General features: G+C 34.1%; 1 protein-coding gene and 6 non-coding genes across 8 annotated transcripts in view; 3 read left to right on the top strand and 4 right to left on the bottom strand.

Annotated features, from left to right (window-relative positions):
- LOC136825713 (antifreeze protein Maxi-like) overlaps window positions 1–15,441 on the bottom strand; it is a 349,030-nt gene that overhangs the window by 119,910 nt on the left and 213,679 nt on the right. The gene's annotated exons all lie outside the window — the stretch shown is intronic.
- On the bottom strand, window positions 3,821–3,892 carry TRNAH-GUG (transfer RNA histidin (anticodon GUG)). Its single transcript has one exon. It is a non-coding gene; the product is annotated as a tRNA-His (tRNA).
- TRNAH-GUG (transfer RNA histidin (anticodon GUG)) lies at window positions 9,662–9,733 on the bottom strand. Its single transcript has one exon. It is a non-coding gene; the product is annotated as a tRNA-His (tRNA).
- Window positions 10,588–10,659, top strand: TRNAH-GUG (transfer RNA histidin (anticodon GUG)). Its single transcript has one exon. It is a non-coding gene; the product is annotated as a tRNA-His (tRNA).
- On the top strand, window positions 12,570–12,641 carry TRNAH-GUG (transfer RNA histidin (anticodon GUG)). The gene has a single exon. It is a non-coding gene; the product is annotated as a tRNA-His (tRNA).
- Window positions 13,588–13,659, bottom strand: TRNAH-GUG (transfer RNA histidin (anticodon GUG)). Its single transcript has one exon. It is a non-coding gene; the product is annotated as a tRNA-His (tRNA).
- On the top strand, window positions 14,657–14,728 carry TRNAH-GUG (transfer RNA histidin (anticodon GUG)). Its single transcript has one exon. It is a non-coding gene; the product is annotated as a tRNA-His (tRNA).

Below are 15,441 nucleotides of genomic sequence, written 5' to 3'. Positions count from 1 at the left end.
TAAACCTTCGTTATCATAATACGAATGTTTCCCCGAGATGCAAGTTACAGGAAAAAATTTAGGTGGTGGAGAGAAAGTGGTTATTTGCAATATTAACGCAAAAGGTCAGTTCCAGCGACTTTGAGAAACTTCACCGCACACAGTTATATGATTAACATGGATCAAACGTTCGCGGACACTCTTACAAGGTTGGGGTTTATCTGCCGCACAAATCGAATGTCCGTTGGCATAATCATGATAACGTTTTCCTTCCGTTATCAGGAAAGGTCCGCACTGAGTACTTTGTGTCGTTTTGTTTATTTTGTAACAGACTTTAAAATTATTTTGTAACAGTCTTTTGTAACAGACTTTAAAATTATTTTGTAACAGACTTTAAAATTATTTTGTAACAAACTTTAAAATTATTTTGTAACGGACTTTAAAATTATTTTGTAACGGACTTTAAAATTATTTTGTAACAGACTTTAAAATGATTTTGTAACAGACTTTAAAAGTATCCTTTATCCCTTAGATGGCAAAAAAAAAAGCGACAAACGTTAGTTAAGAATCTTTCAGTTTTCCTTCAGAACAAGTAACATTTGCGACTTTTTTTTTCTAATGAGTTCATCATGAATGAGTCTCAGTGAACTTTGTACAAGATGATTTTGATAAATAAAAGTCAATATATAAACGTATGACGAACGAATAATTAGCTTCAGACAAAGGAATATGTCAACACTACCTTGTTTTATAATTGTCATATCTTTGTGACTAGTTTTCCTTGTACAATTATTGTTTTCCTTGCCTCTTAATTTTCTAAAGAAAAAAAACAAAATAAAATCTTATTCTGCTATTTATTTTCCAGCATTGCTCTTCCTGATTGATATCAACCCCGTTGATCTTGGAAACTTTTATTTTCTAAAGGGCAATATTATAATTCATATATAGTTACCGTTGCAACTCTACCGAAAGCCAAATAACTTATGAAAAATATAATGAAATATAAAAACAAATAAGCTTCTATTTACATGTTTCACTGACTTCATGCATGTATGTGCGCTGATATGTGTGAAAGTGTGGTGTTTTAGATATATGTCTACATATGTATATATATTTAGAGAAAAAAACTGAGGCAAGTAATATGAAAACAGAAGAATATAAAGTTGTTCTATACAGAAATAAATGCAAAACGAAGGTTGGTGAAAAATACGTATCCCAGAATGAAAGATGCGAATGGAAAGATGCTGTCTGAAGGTAACAGAGTCCTGGTCGGTGAACTGAGTAAATTCTGAAGATTTGATGACAGTGGAGGAATAGAAGAGGGGCAGAGGTGAATGACACATATATCACAAGGGTTAGTGTAAGGTTGAAAATACTAGTGGGAGTGTTTGAGGACAAAAGGAAGGTAATAAGAGGTTAAAATATGGGAAGACACCAGGAATTAAGGGAATTACATGTGGGATACTGCGGAACAGTTATGATAGTATGCTGCCCTTAAATGGAAGACTGCAGTATCTGCAAAAATACAAAACTGATACTGCAGTTTTCCCTCGCCTTACTACTGATTTTGCAGATACTGCAAGTGGGATCCCCTAAATAAAGCACTGAAGAATCATTCTGAAACTGCAGTAACTTGTGTATTAGTGTTTCACGAGCCCAATAGGTATTTTCTCAATTTCGAAAATTTTAAAGATACTGCAGTTTTCCATTTTAGGGCAGTGTGACTGAGTGGCTGACAGGGGTTTGGCAGGTATGTCTGGATGAGGGAAATGTTCCAAAGGAATGGGTGACTAATAATAATTGTTCTGTCTCATAAAGGTAAGGGTGATATAAGCGACAGCAAGAATTATACGACATATGACTTTCAATGAGAGGGTTAAACACATAAAAGGGGGATTCATAGGGGAAGAACGGCGTGGGTTTAAACATGGAAGATATGTTTGCTTGTTATGAAATAGTTATAAGAGGAGTTCGAAAATAAAGGGAAAAAGGCGTAATTTGTGATTATGAATCTAAAAAAAAAAAAGGCGTATGATAGAATCGATGGAGAAGCTATACTCGTATATACGTCAGTACAGTAGACAAGTTGCTGAACCCAGTTCAAAGATTTTATGAGGAAAGAGGGAAGTGTTGGAATATGTACCCAAGACGAGAGTTGCTAGTTTGGGATACAAGTAGCAGCTCTGAGACAAGAGTGTATCAATCCCCGTAGCTGCTCAATGTCTCTGCGGATGTAGCGATGCGAGAAAGTCAGAATTAGGACAACTTAGACGCAAAAGTTACCAGACACGGAAATTAATCCTTAACGATCCCAAAATGATCCAGCTGGCGGATGATACAATAATAATTGGCAGGAATGGAGAGAAACCGCTGACGCCAACACGAAAGTTTCAAGGCGTTTGCAAAATGAGAACGCTGAGAGAAAAAGACAGAGAATAAGGTTATGATGCCGAACGGAAGCTAGGAGATAGAGTAATGAAAGCTAACGTGGATGGCTGAATATGGAAGCAGTCGAATCATTTAATCATGTGAGTAAATATAATGGCAGAATGAAAGAACAGTCACAGAATAGATGAATTATGAAAAGTTATGTAACAAACGTTATATATGTATATACACATATATATATTTATTTACATATGTATATATACATATATGTATATATATACACATGTGTATATACATATATGTGTATATATATATATATATATATACATATATTTATATATGTGTGTGTCTGTGCGTGTTGTATGTGTGATTGTGGGTGTGTGTGTGTGTCTGTATATATATATATATATATATATATATATATATATATATATATATATATATATATATATATATATATATATATATAGTGGTGCGTGTGTATGTGTGTAAAGTAGTACCACACCAAAGAGTAGTTTGCGTGCGTTATTTCTAGCGAAAAAAAGTCATTCACGTCACCTCAGATAATTCCAACACTTTAGCTCCGACATTTGCTGATACCTCTCAAGAGAAACCGTTTCGAATCCTGGTCACGGAAGATGAAAAGTATTTGTTATTAAAGTCATACAGTTATTTAGAAACAGAAACCGTTTACTGTACAATCAACAATGAAAGTCAAGTTAGTGAGCTATTGTCACAATATCATGGTTTGAATCTTTGTCACGGAAAGGTAAAGGTAAAAGTACTGATTTTGGAACTACAACTTAAAGGTATTTTAAGAGACAACATTAATATTTTGACCTGTGCAATAAGAAAAACCTTTCAAAAAAGATAATATGTTGACCTGCGTAATAAGAAAAATCTTTCAAAAACGAAAGACCCCATTTTCGAAGAGCTTCAGAGAGATACACCAAAAAGATGTGTATACAAATGCATGAACACATCATGACTATTATGAATATGACAGTCTATATGACAATCATAACTTTCTAACATATGAAGATTTCTGAGTCACCTTTGTCCACTGGATGTTTACCCCTTTTCATGTCAATTATTCATTAAACAAAGTGATGGCAGTATTCCCAGTGTTACACAGTCTATGCCGCGACCAAGATTTGAACCTGAGTTGCCATACGCACAATATAAAGATCCAGCTTTTGTTTCTTACTGTATCATAAGCCATGATACGATTTTCTGGTATACCCTGTCTCAGTTACCAAAACATGTTTCCTTTGCCGTATCAGAGCTTAAACACCAAAAACTGACATTAACTGCTGAGTGTATCTCTTTCACCAGTATTCGACCACGCTATTACACCCACAGTGCAATGAACTGAATTTCGTTACTGACAATATCTTGACATATGTCGATCTATTTAACCAAATCATACCTCTATCGTAAAATCGTTGTCTTTTGCCGTGACCAGGATTCGAACCTGGGTTATTGCGGCCACAACGCAATGTACTAACCACTATACGATCACGGCCGTGAACACGGGAAACAAGTAGAAAACAGTGCCAGTAAAGAATCAGTGTTCAAAGGCGCTCGCCACAACCACCTGTGGCCTTGCAAGCGATGCAACCTGTCTCTTAGTGCAAGTGTACCGAAAGTCCTCCGTTTTCTATCAATACCTGTGTTTCTGTTAACAGCGCAAGGTTGACTTCTGCATGAATGTGGCTACTCAATCAGATAATTTGTCTTATTCGACACGAGATTTTTGGCATACCGTTACTAGTTACGTCAGGAATCAGGCTTCAAGTAATATTGATAAAAAGTATATCAAAATATTTATCAGTGTAATTTACTGGTTTTTTAATACTGTATTACTGCATTAGAGAGAGAGAGAGAGAGAGAGAGAGAGAGAGAGAGAGAGAGAGAGAGAGAGAGAGAGAGAGACCAACTTAATCTTATCTTACAAGTAGCATAACAAACCTCTTATCATTCATCTCTTGTTAAATCGGTTAAATGCTAAAGTTACTACTTTCTCAGCATTTCTTGTGAAATACATACATGCATACCTACATACATGGAGGGTTACAGCATCTAGAATGCCTAAAGTTCAGCAGGAATAAAATAGTAAACAGCCAGTGTAGCACTCTATTTGTCCAAATATAAACGAACAAAATGCTACGCTGGCTATTTACTGTTTTATTCTTGCTGAATATATATATATATGAATGTCTTTTTCCTGTAATACTACAGTGTAATATGAAAATAAGAAGGCCCATAAACACTATTTAAACGTTGAAACCATATATTTCGGGCACTTGTTTCTGTGCCCTGTTCACTGGTAGAATATGGACAGTGGAAAGTTACAATGGTATATATACAAAAACATGAAGGTGTGGCCTTAGGCCTCCGATGTTAAGGTGGCGTTTCTTAAGAAGGAGGAGATTGACCAAATTCCTAGTGGTTTTTGGCCTCATTAGCTCCCGTTTGGCGATGGATCTGGCGGTCGCGTTTCTTGGGTCATCTTCTTCAAAAGGGTGCGAGGATTAAGGTGTCAATGGCGTCCGATTTCCAATGTCCTCCTGACAGGTTCATATTGTTGGTTTGATTGATGATAGCAGATTCCAGCATCTTTCTTTTGTACGGACAGCTACTCTTGAAAACCAACTCCGCCCCACTCAGTTAATGACATGCCCTGTATTTCTAATATGTAGGAAAATTCCCGAACTCTCCGAAGCGTAACGTACTGATCTTTTGTGCTCTGTTATTCTTTGCGAGAGCGATCTACCTGTCTCGCCTACATAAATGTCAAGACAATTACTACACGGTATCTTGTAACTCCGGCTTCTTCCTTTTGTTATTTAAAGTATACGTTAACGAGCGAACTCCCGATGGATTTGGGATAATGGAAAATGAAAGGATTATCAGAACTGAGTTGCTCGGTGGCCTTTGGATGTTTTCATCGTATGGAAGCTTTATTTTGTTGTTGAAATCTATTTGTCTGTTGTGAGTGGGACCTCTGTAGTATATTTTATTTGCTTTATTAATAGCCCTCTCGATAATGTGTGGTGGATAGAGCAGTGCGTTGGGTGTTGGCGGATCGTGTTAAATTCTTGATCAGGTACTCATTTGAACATATCCCTAAGTCCTCTGAAGAATAGGTTTGCCCTACCATGATTTTTACGGAGACGTCGTGGTAGCTTAAGAAATGAATGTAGGAGACAGCGAAGGTGGGTTTTCTATATACTGTAAATGCATACCTGTTCTGTTTTCTTATGATCAGTACATCTAGAGACGGCAGTTTTCCGTCCTTTTCCCATTCTGTTTTAAATTTTATGGTCGGAACTAGCCGAATTTAGCCTATTAAAAATTCCTTAAAGTCCCAGCTATTGTCCCAGAAAGTAAAAGATATCATCTACGTATCTAAGCCAGATCATGTTATGGGGTTTGATAGACGACAAAGTTCTGTTTCAAGAAATATTCCATGTACAAGTTTGCTAGAAGGGGGTGATAGGGGACTTCCCATGCTGTGGCCAAATTTTTGTTTGTAAAAATTACCATTGAAAGAAAACGTTGTTAGTTACACAGAGGTTGATAAGTTTTAAAGTTTTATCTATGCCAAGGAAAATGGTCTTCATATGGTTTGTAACTTCCTCTCTAAGAAAAACAACACGTCGGCAATCGGGACTTTTAGTAAATAATGAATCTACGTCTAGACTGAGCAGTTTGATGTTGTTTGAGGATGTTTAAACTATTAAATTTTTGTATGAAATCTTCTGCATGTTTGACGTGGGAGGATGAGAAGGTTCTAGAAGGGTGATAACAAGTCTGAGCCATTTTGATAATTTGTACATGAAAGAGCCCTGCTAGATATTATGGGGCGTAAAGAATCCCATCTTTATGTGTTTTCAGGAGGCCGTAAAAATAGGGAGAGAGGGGTTGATTACCTTGAATGTCTCTAGTAATTCTATAGGGGCAATAAAAGACATAGAATTACTAGAGACATTCAAGGTAATCAACCCTCTCTCCCCTATTTTTACGGCCTCCCGAAAACACATAAAGATGGGGATTCCTTTACGCCCCATAATATCTAGCAGGGCTCTTTCATGTACAAATTATCAAAATGGCTCGCAGACTTGTTATCACCCTTCTAGAACCTTCTCATCCTCCCACGTCAAACATGCAGAAGATTTCATACAAAAATTTAATAGTTTAAACATCCTCAAACAACATCAAACTGCTCAGTCTAGACGTAGATTCATTATTTACTAAAGTCCTGATTGCCGACGTGTTGTTTTTCTTAGAGAGGAAGTTACAACCATATGAAGACCATTTTCCTCTTGGCATAGATAAAACTTTAAAACTTATCAACCTCTGTGTAACTAACAACGTGTTTCCTTCAATGGTAATTTTTGCAAACAAAAATTTGGCTGTAGCATGGGAAGTCCCCTATCACCCCTTCTAGCAAACTTGTACATGGAATATTTCGAAACAGAACTTTTGTCGTCTATCAAACCCCATAACATGATCTGGCTTAGATACGTAGATGATATCTTTACTTTCTGGGACAATAGCTGGGGGGACTTTAAGGAATTTTTTAATAGGCTAAATTCGCTAGTTCCGACCATAAAATTTAAAACAGAATGGGAAAAGGACGGAAAACTGCCGTTCCTAGATGTACTGACCATAAGAAAACAGAACAGGTATGCATTTACAGTATATAGAAAACCCACCTTCGCTGTCTCCTACATTCATTTCTTAAGCTACCACGACGTCTCCGTAAAAATCATGGTAGGGTGCAACCTATTCCTCAGAGGACTTAGGATATGTTCAAATGAGTACCTGGATCAAGAATTTAACACGATCCGCCAACACCTAACGCAACTGCTCTATCCACCACACATTATCGAGAGGGCTATTAATAAAGCAAATAAAATATACTACAGAGGTCCCACTCACAACAGACAAATAGATTTCAACAACAAAATAAAGCTTCCATACGATGAAAACATCCAAAAGGCCACCGAGCAACTCAGTTCTGATAATCCTTTCATTTTCCATTATCCCAAATCCATCGGGAGTTCGCTCGTTAACGTATACTTAAATAACAAAAGGAAGAAGCCGGAGTTTACAAGATACCGTGTAGTAATTGTCATGACATTTATGTAGGCGAGACAGGTAGATCGCTCTCGCAAAGAATAACAGAGCACAAAAGATCAGTACGTTACGCTTCGGAGAGTTCGGGAATTTTCCTACATATTAGAAATACAGGGCATGTCATTAACTGGAGGCGGAGTTGGTTTTCAAGAGTAGCTGTCCGTACAAAAGAAAGATGCTGAATCTGCTATCATCAATCAAACCAACAATATGAACCTGTCAGGAGGACATTGGAAATCGGACGCCATTGACACCTTAATCCTCGCACCCTTTTTGAAGAAGATGACCCAAGAAACGCGACCGCCAGATCCATCGCCAAACGGGAGCTAATGAGGCCAAAAACCACTAGGAATTTGGTCAATCTCCTCCTCTTAAGAAACGCCACCTCCTTAACATCGGAGGCCCAAGGCCACACCTTCATGTTTTTGTATATATACCATTGTAACTTTCACCTGTCCATATTCTACCAGTGAACAGGGGCACAGAAACAAGTGCCCGAAATATATGGTTTCAACGTTTAAATAGTGTTTTATGGGCCTTCTTATTTTCATATATATATATATATATATATATATATATATATATATATATATATATATGTGTGTGTGTGTGTGTGTGTGTGTGTGTGTGTGTGTGTGTGTATAATATATACATATATACATACATATATTTATATATATATACATATATTATTTATATTTATATGTATATATGTATATATATATATATTATACATATATATGTTATATATATAATATATACATATATATAAAATATATATATACACATGTTTATGTATGGATTTTATATATATAATATATATATATAATATATATATATATATATATATATATATATATATATATATATATATATATACACTAGCTAACCAGCCCAGCACTGCCTGGGAAAACTCTGACCGACAACCAATAAACTCACTCTCTCTTTCCTCCTAACACCCCTCTACTCTATCTCTCTCACTTCTCCCTTTCCTGTAAAGATAGTTGCTTCAATTACATTGGCCACCATTTTTTACATTTTATATTTCACCCCTTCTCATCCCACATTACTATCGGTGCTGATCTCGGACTTAAAGGGCATCGGGAGTGCCACTATTCATCTCTGCGACATGAAAAATTATGGATTAGACACTAATATCTGTCATTTTTAACATTTTATTTTTCATCCCTTCTCACTCCTTTCCAACCGGGGCTGAACTTGGACTTGAAGGGCATTGGGAGTGTCACTATTCATCTCAGCGACCTCGAAAACTATGAATTAGACGCTAATATCTGTCGTTTTCGGTTACTTTTACATGTCACCCCCATCCCACCCACGCTACCTTTGGCGCCAGTGATGTTTTACCCCCACAGTATTCTTTCCCAGATAGTAAGTTATATGTATACCAAGTTTAGTTGAGATTGCTCAATGCATTTTAGAGTTATGCTGGAACATGCAACACACACACACATACTTACAAACATACATTTTTATAATTACAGAATTATATTAAATATCGATGCGTTGTCTGTGCTTTGTGCCATTATTTACTTATATATATATACATATATATATATATATATATATATATATATATATATATATATATAATTATAATGTATGTATATATATATATATATATATATATATATATATATATATATATATATATATATATATATATATATATATATATATATATATATATATATATATATATATATATGTATGTATAGACATATATCCATCTCTCTAACTATCTATCTATCTACAGATATAGGTACATATATAGTTATCTTGTTTATATTTCTAGAATAAACATGCTTTAGCAGTGAACATTCATTTTGGCCTTCATGTTATACTGAAAATTTTCATAGCCAGCTTTCCCTGCATAGAGTGGTTTCCCTGTGAATAAGACAGAACTACTTAATAGAAAAGAAGCTTAATAATCGTCTTATTACACTAACTTGCACTGATTCCTTCTAAGAAAGGAGGTCAGTCTCATTGCACCAACTTGCCATGACCAGGTTTCGAACCAAGGCTAATGTAGCCACAATTAACCAACTTTTGCTGCTGACTTTACTGTAATTTATTGGTCATCGCTGTTTTCTTGCTAACCATGTTTAAACTAAAACTACACAGCCCCTCTTGCCGTGACCAGGATTCGAACCTGGGTTATTGCGGCCACAACGCAATGTACTAACCACTATACGATCACGGCTGCAAGGAAGTGAAAGGCAACATATGCAACATTAATGTTTATGTGTAACGTCCACGGGAGAGATGGCGTCTTTGTTAGTATTCTGGAGGTAAAGGTATGGTGGTTTATTGTGGGACAACTTGCGTTCATAACATGTCACTGTTATAGCAAGGCTATAAAAAAAATTTGCTTCAGTGCGGTCAGCAGAAAACTATGGTTAATTTGGAACTGTTGATACAAGATGGTGTTTTAAGTGATTTTTTTATAGTTACTGTGAAAAAGTAATTTTCCTTTAAAAAAAATAAAAGCATTCTCAGTAGATATTTGTTGTCAGACCCAAAGAATTGTATTTATACATACACACATATATATTTGTGTATATATATTATGTACATATGTATATACACATGTATATATATAGATATATATGCATACTATATATATATATATATATATATATATATATATATATATATATATATATATATATATATATATATATATATATATATATATATATATATATATATACATATACATGTTTGTAAATATAATTTTTTGGGTCTGACAACAAGTATCTATTAAGAATACTTTTATTTTTTTAAAGCAAAATTACTTTTCTCACAGTAACTATAAAACAACGATTTAAAACACCATCTCTTATTAACTGTCCCAAATTACCCATAGTTATTTGCTGACTATGCTGAATCAAATTTATTTTAGTGTCGCTATAACAGTGACATGTTACGCACGCAAGTTGTGCCACAATAAATCACCATACCTTTACCTCCACAATACTAATAAAGACGCCATCTCTCACATGGACATTACACATAAACACTAATGTTGCATGAGTTGACTTTCACCTCCTTGCAGCCGTGATCGTATAGTGGTTAGTACATTGCGTTGTGGCCGCAATAACCCAGGTTCGAATCCTGGTCACGGCAAGAGGAACTCTGTACTTTTAGTTTAAACATGGATAGCAAGAAATCAGTGATGACCAATAAATTATAGTAAAGTCAGCAGCAAAACTCAGTTTATTGAACTGTGGCTGCAGTAGCCTTGGTTCGAAACCTGGTCATGGCAGGTTGATGCAGTGAAACTAACCTGTTTTCTTGGCAGGAATCAGCGCCAGTTAGTGTAATACAACGAGTATTAAGCTTCTTTTCCATTATGTACTTCTGTCTTATTCACATAGGAACCACTAAATGCACAAAAAATTGGCTATGAAAATTTTTCTCTTTAAAATGAAGAAAGCCAAACTTGAATGATCACTGCTCACTGCTATGGATGTTGCTTGAGAAGCTAAATCAAGATAAGCATATCTCTCTCTCTCTCTCTCTCTCTCTCTCTCTCTCTCTCTCTCTCTCTCTCCCTATACACTACATATATAGTATATATATCTATATATATATGTTAATATATATATGTACACATACAATATACATTATATAAATATATAAATATATGTATATATATATATACATATACATATACATATATACTGTACATATACATACATCCATGCATATGTATTTATCTTGCTTTAATTTCTAGAATAACATGCTTAGCAGTGTAGTACATTCATATTTGGTCTTCTTCATATCATACTGGAAAATTTTCATAGCCAGCTTTTTCTGCATAGAGTGGTTCCTTTATGAATAAAACAGAACTACTTGATGGAAAAGAAGCTTAATAATCGTCGTATTACACTAACTTGCACTGATTCCTGCCAAGAAAACAGGTTAGTTTCACTGCATCAACCTGCCATGACCAGGTTTCGAACCAAGGCTACTGCAGCCACAGTTCAATAAACTGACTTTTTTTGCTGACTTTGCTATAATTTACAGGTCATCGCTGATTTCTTGCTATCCACGATTAAACTAAAGCTACACAGTTCTGTTGCCGTGACCAGATTCGAACCTGGGTTTGCGGCCAATGTACTAAACCACTATACGATCACGGCTGCAAGGGAAGTGAAAGGCAACATATGCAACATTAGTATTTATGTGTAACGTCCACGGGAGAGATGGCATCCTTGTTAGTATTCTGGAGGTGATGGCATGATGGTTTATTGTGACACAACTTGCGTGCATAACATTGCACTGTTATAGCGACACTCTAAAATAAATTTGATTCAGTGTGGTCAGCAAAAAACTATTGTTAATTTATAACTGTTACGAAATGGTGTTTTAAGTGATTTTTGTATAGTTACTGTGAAAAAAATAATAAAAAAAAGCATTCTTAGTAGATATTTGTTTCACACCCGAAAAATTATATTAACACACACATACATACATATAAATATATGTATTTATTATACATAAATACTGTATATATATATATATATATATATATATATATATATATATATATATATATATATATAATACATATATATATATATATATATATATATATAATATAAAAACATATGTGTATATATATGTAAATATATACATATATATGCACATATATTTATATAGATTATATAAATATTTACACATATATACACATATATGTGTGTAAATATAATTTTTTGGGTCTGACAACAAGTATCTACTGAGAATTCTTTTATTTTTTTAAAGCAAGATTACTTTTTTCACAGTAACTATAAAAAAATCACATAAAACACCATTTCGTAACAACAATTTATATATTAACCATAGATTTTTGCTGAGCACACTGAACCAAATCTATTTTAGTGTCGCTATAACAGTGCAATGTTATGCACGCAAGTCGTGTCACAATAAACCAACATGCCATCACCTCCAGAATACTAACAAAGATGCCATCTCTCCCGTGGACCTTACACATAAACACTAATGTTGCATGTGTTGACTTTCACTTCCTTGCAGCCGTGATCGTATAGTGGTTAGTACATTGCGTTGTGGCCGCAATAACCCAGGTTCGAATCCTGGTCACGGCAAGAGGAACTGTGTAGCTTTAGTTTAATCGTGGATAGCAAGAAATCAGCGATGACCTGTAAATTATAGTAAAGTCAGCAGCAAAAGTCAGTTTGTTGAACTGTGGCTGCAGTAGCCTTGGTTCGAAACCTGGTCATGGCAGGTTGATGCAATGAAACTAACCTGTTTTCTTGGCGGGAATCAGTGCAAGTTAGTGTAATACGACGAATATTAAGCTTCTTTTCCATCAAGTAGTTCTGTTTTATTCATAAAGGAACCACTCTATGCAGAAAAAGCTATTATGAAAATTTTTCATATATATATATATATATATATATATATATATATATACATACTTAAATATATAGTGTATATGTATATATGTTTATATATATATAATTTTTTATTTATATATTTATATAATATATATTATGTGTGCATATATATATTAATGTATATATATATATATATATATATATATATATATATATATGTATATATATACATATAAAGATGTAGATATATATATATTATAAATGATATATATATATATATATATATATATATATATATATATATAGAGAGAGAGAGAGAGAGAGAGAGAGAGAGAGAGAGAGAGAGAGAGAGAGAGAGAGAGAGAGATGTTTATCTTGACTTAGATTCTCAAGCAACATCCATAGCAGTGATCATAGATGTTTTTTTCTGCATATAATGGTTCCTATGTGAATAAGGCAGAAGTACATAATGGAAAAGAATCTTAATATTCGTCCTGTTACACTAACTTGCACTGATTCCTGCCAAGAAAACAGGTTAGTTTCACTGCATCAACCTGCCATGACCAGGTTTCGAACCAAAGCTACTGCAGCCACAGTTCAATAAACTAACTTTTGCTGCAGACTTTACTACAATTTATTGGTCATCACTGATTTCTTGCTATCCATGTTTAAACTAAAACTTCACAGTTCCTCTTGCCGTGACCAGGATTCGAACCTGGGTTATTGCGGCCACAACGCAATGTACTAACCACTATACGATCACGGCTGCAAGGAAGTGAAAGTCAACACATGCAACATTATTGTTTATGTGTAATGTCCACGGGAGAGATGGCATCTTTCTTAGTATTCTGGGGGTAAAGGTATGTTGATTCATTGTGGTACACCATGCGTGCATAACATGTCACTGTTATAGCGACACAAAAATAAATTTGACTCAGCATTGTCAGCAAAAAATTTTGGGTAATTAGGGACAGTTAATATGATGTGGCGTTTTAAATAATTGTTTTATAGGTACTGTGAAAAAAGTAATTGTGCTTTAAAATTAAAAGCATTCTTAGTAGATACTTGTTGTCAGACCCGAAAATTATATTTACAAATATATATATATATATATATATATATATATATATATATAAGTATATATATTTATATATATGTATATATACATAGATATATAAATATAAATATATATATATATATATATATATATATATATATATATATATATATATTTATATGTAATTCTAATAGCCACAATGCCCTCTTGACTTCGCTAATTACATATGTGTCTGGTAAAAGTGACCAGTAGATTCTGCATATATTTATATATTATATATGTACAGTATATATGTATATATATACATGTGTATATACATATCTATATCTATTCGTAGATAAATATATATACATACATATATGTGTGTGTGTGTATAAATACAATTCTTTGGGTCTCACAACAGATATCTACTAAGAATGCTTTTATTTTTTTTAAAGCAAAATTACTTTTTCACAGTAACTATAAAAAGCTCACTTAAAACACCATTTCGTATCAACAGTTCCAAATTAACCATAGTTTTCTGCTGACCGCGCTGAATCAAATTTATTTTATCGTCTTGCTATAACAGTGACATGTTATGAACGCAAGTTGTGCCACAGTAAATCACCATACCTTTACCTCCAGAATACTAACAAAGACGCCATCTCTCCCGTGGACGTTACACATAAACAATAATGTTGCGCCTGTTGACTTTCACTTCCTTGCAGCCGTGATCGTATAGTGGTTAGTACATTGCGTTGTGGCCGCAATAACCCAGGTTCGAATCCTGGTCACGGCAAGAGGAACTGTGTAGTTTTAGTTTAAACATGGATAGCATGAAATCAGCAATGACCTACAAATTATAGTAAAGTCTGCAGCAAAAGTCAGATTATTGAACTGTGGCTGCAGTAGCCTTGGTTTGAAACATGGTTATGGCAAGTTGGTGCAATGAGACTAACCTGTTCTCTTGGCAGGAATCAGTGCAAGTTAGTGTAATAAGATGATTATTAAGTTTCTTTTCTATTAAGCAGTTCTGACTTATTCACACAGTAACCACTCTGTGCAGAAAAAGCTGGCTATGAAAAATTTTCACTATAATCGGAAGCTAAACATGAATGATCACTACTATGCATGTTGCTTGAGAAGTTAAAGCAAGATAAGCATATCTCTCTCTCTATCTCTCCCCATTTATATATATATATATATATTTATATTTATATATAATATAATGTATATATGTATATATACATATATATTATATATATAAACAAATAATAAATATATATATATATGTATATATATATACCACATATATACATATATGCATCCATGCATATAAACTTATCTTGCTTTAATTTCTAGAATAACATGTTTTAGCAGTAAACATTCAATTTTGGCCGTCTTCAAATTATACTGAAAAATTTTCATAGCCAGCTTTTTCTGCATAGAGTGGTTACTATGTGAATAAGACGGAACTGGAAAAGAAGTTTAATAATTGTCTTATTGCACTAA

This window comes from Macrobrachium rosenbergii, chromosome 39 (assembly GCF_040412425.1).
Source record: "Macrobrachium rosenbergii isolate ZJJX-2024 chromosome 39, ASM4041242v1, whole genome shotgun sequence".
Classification (NCBI taxonomy): domain Eukaryota; kingdom Metazoa; phylum Arthropoda; class Malacostraca; order Decapoda; family Palaemonidae; genus Macrobrachium; species Macrobrachium rosenbergii.
The sequence above is the reverse complement of the archived record's forward strand: the minus strand, read 5'-3'. Positions and strand labels throughout refer to the sequence as shown.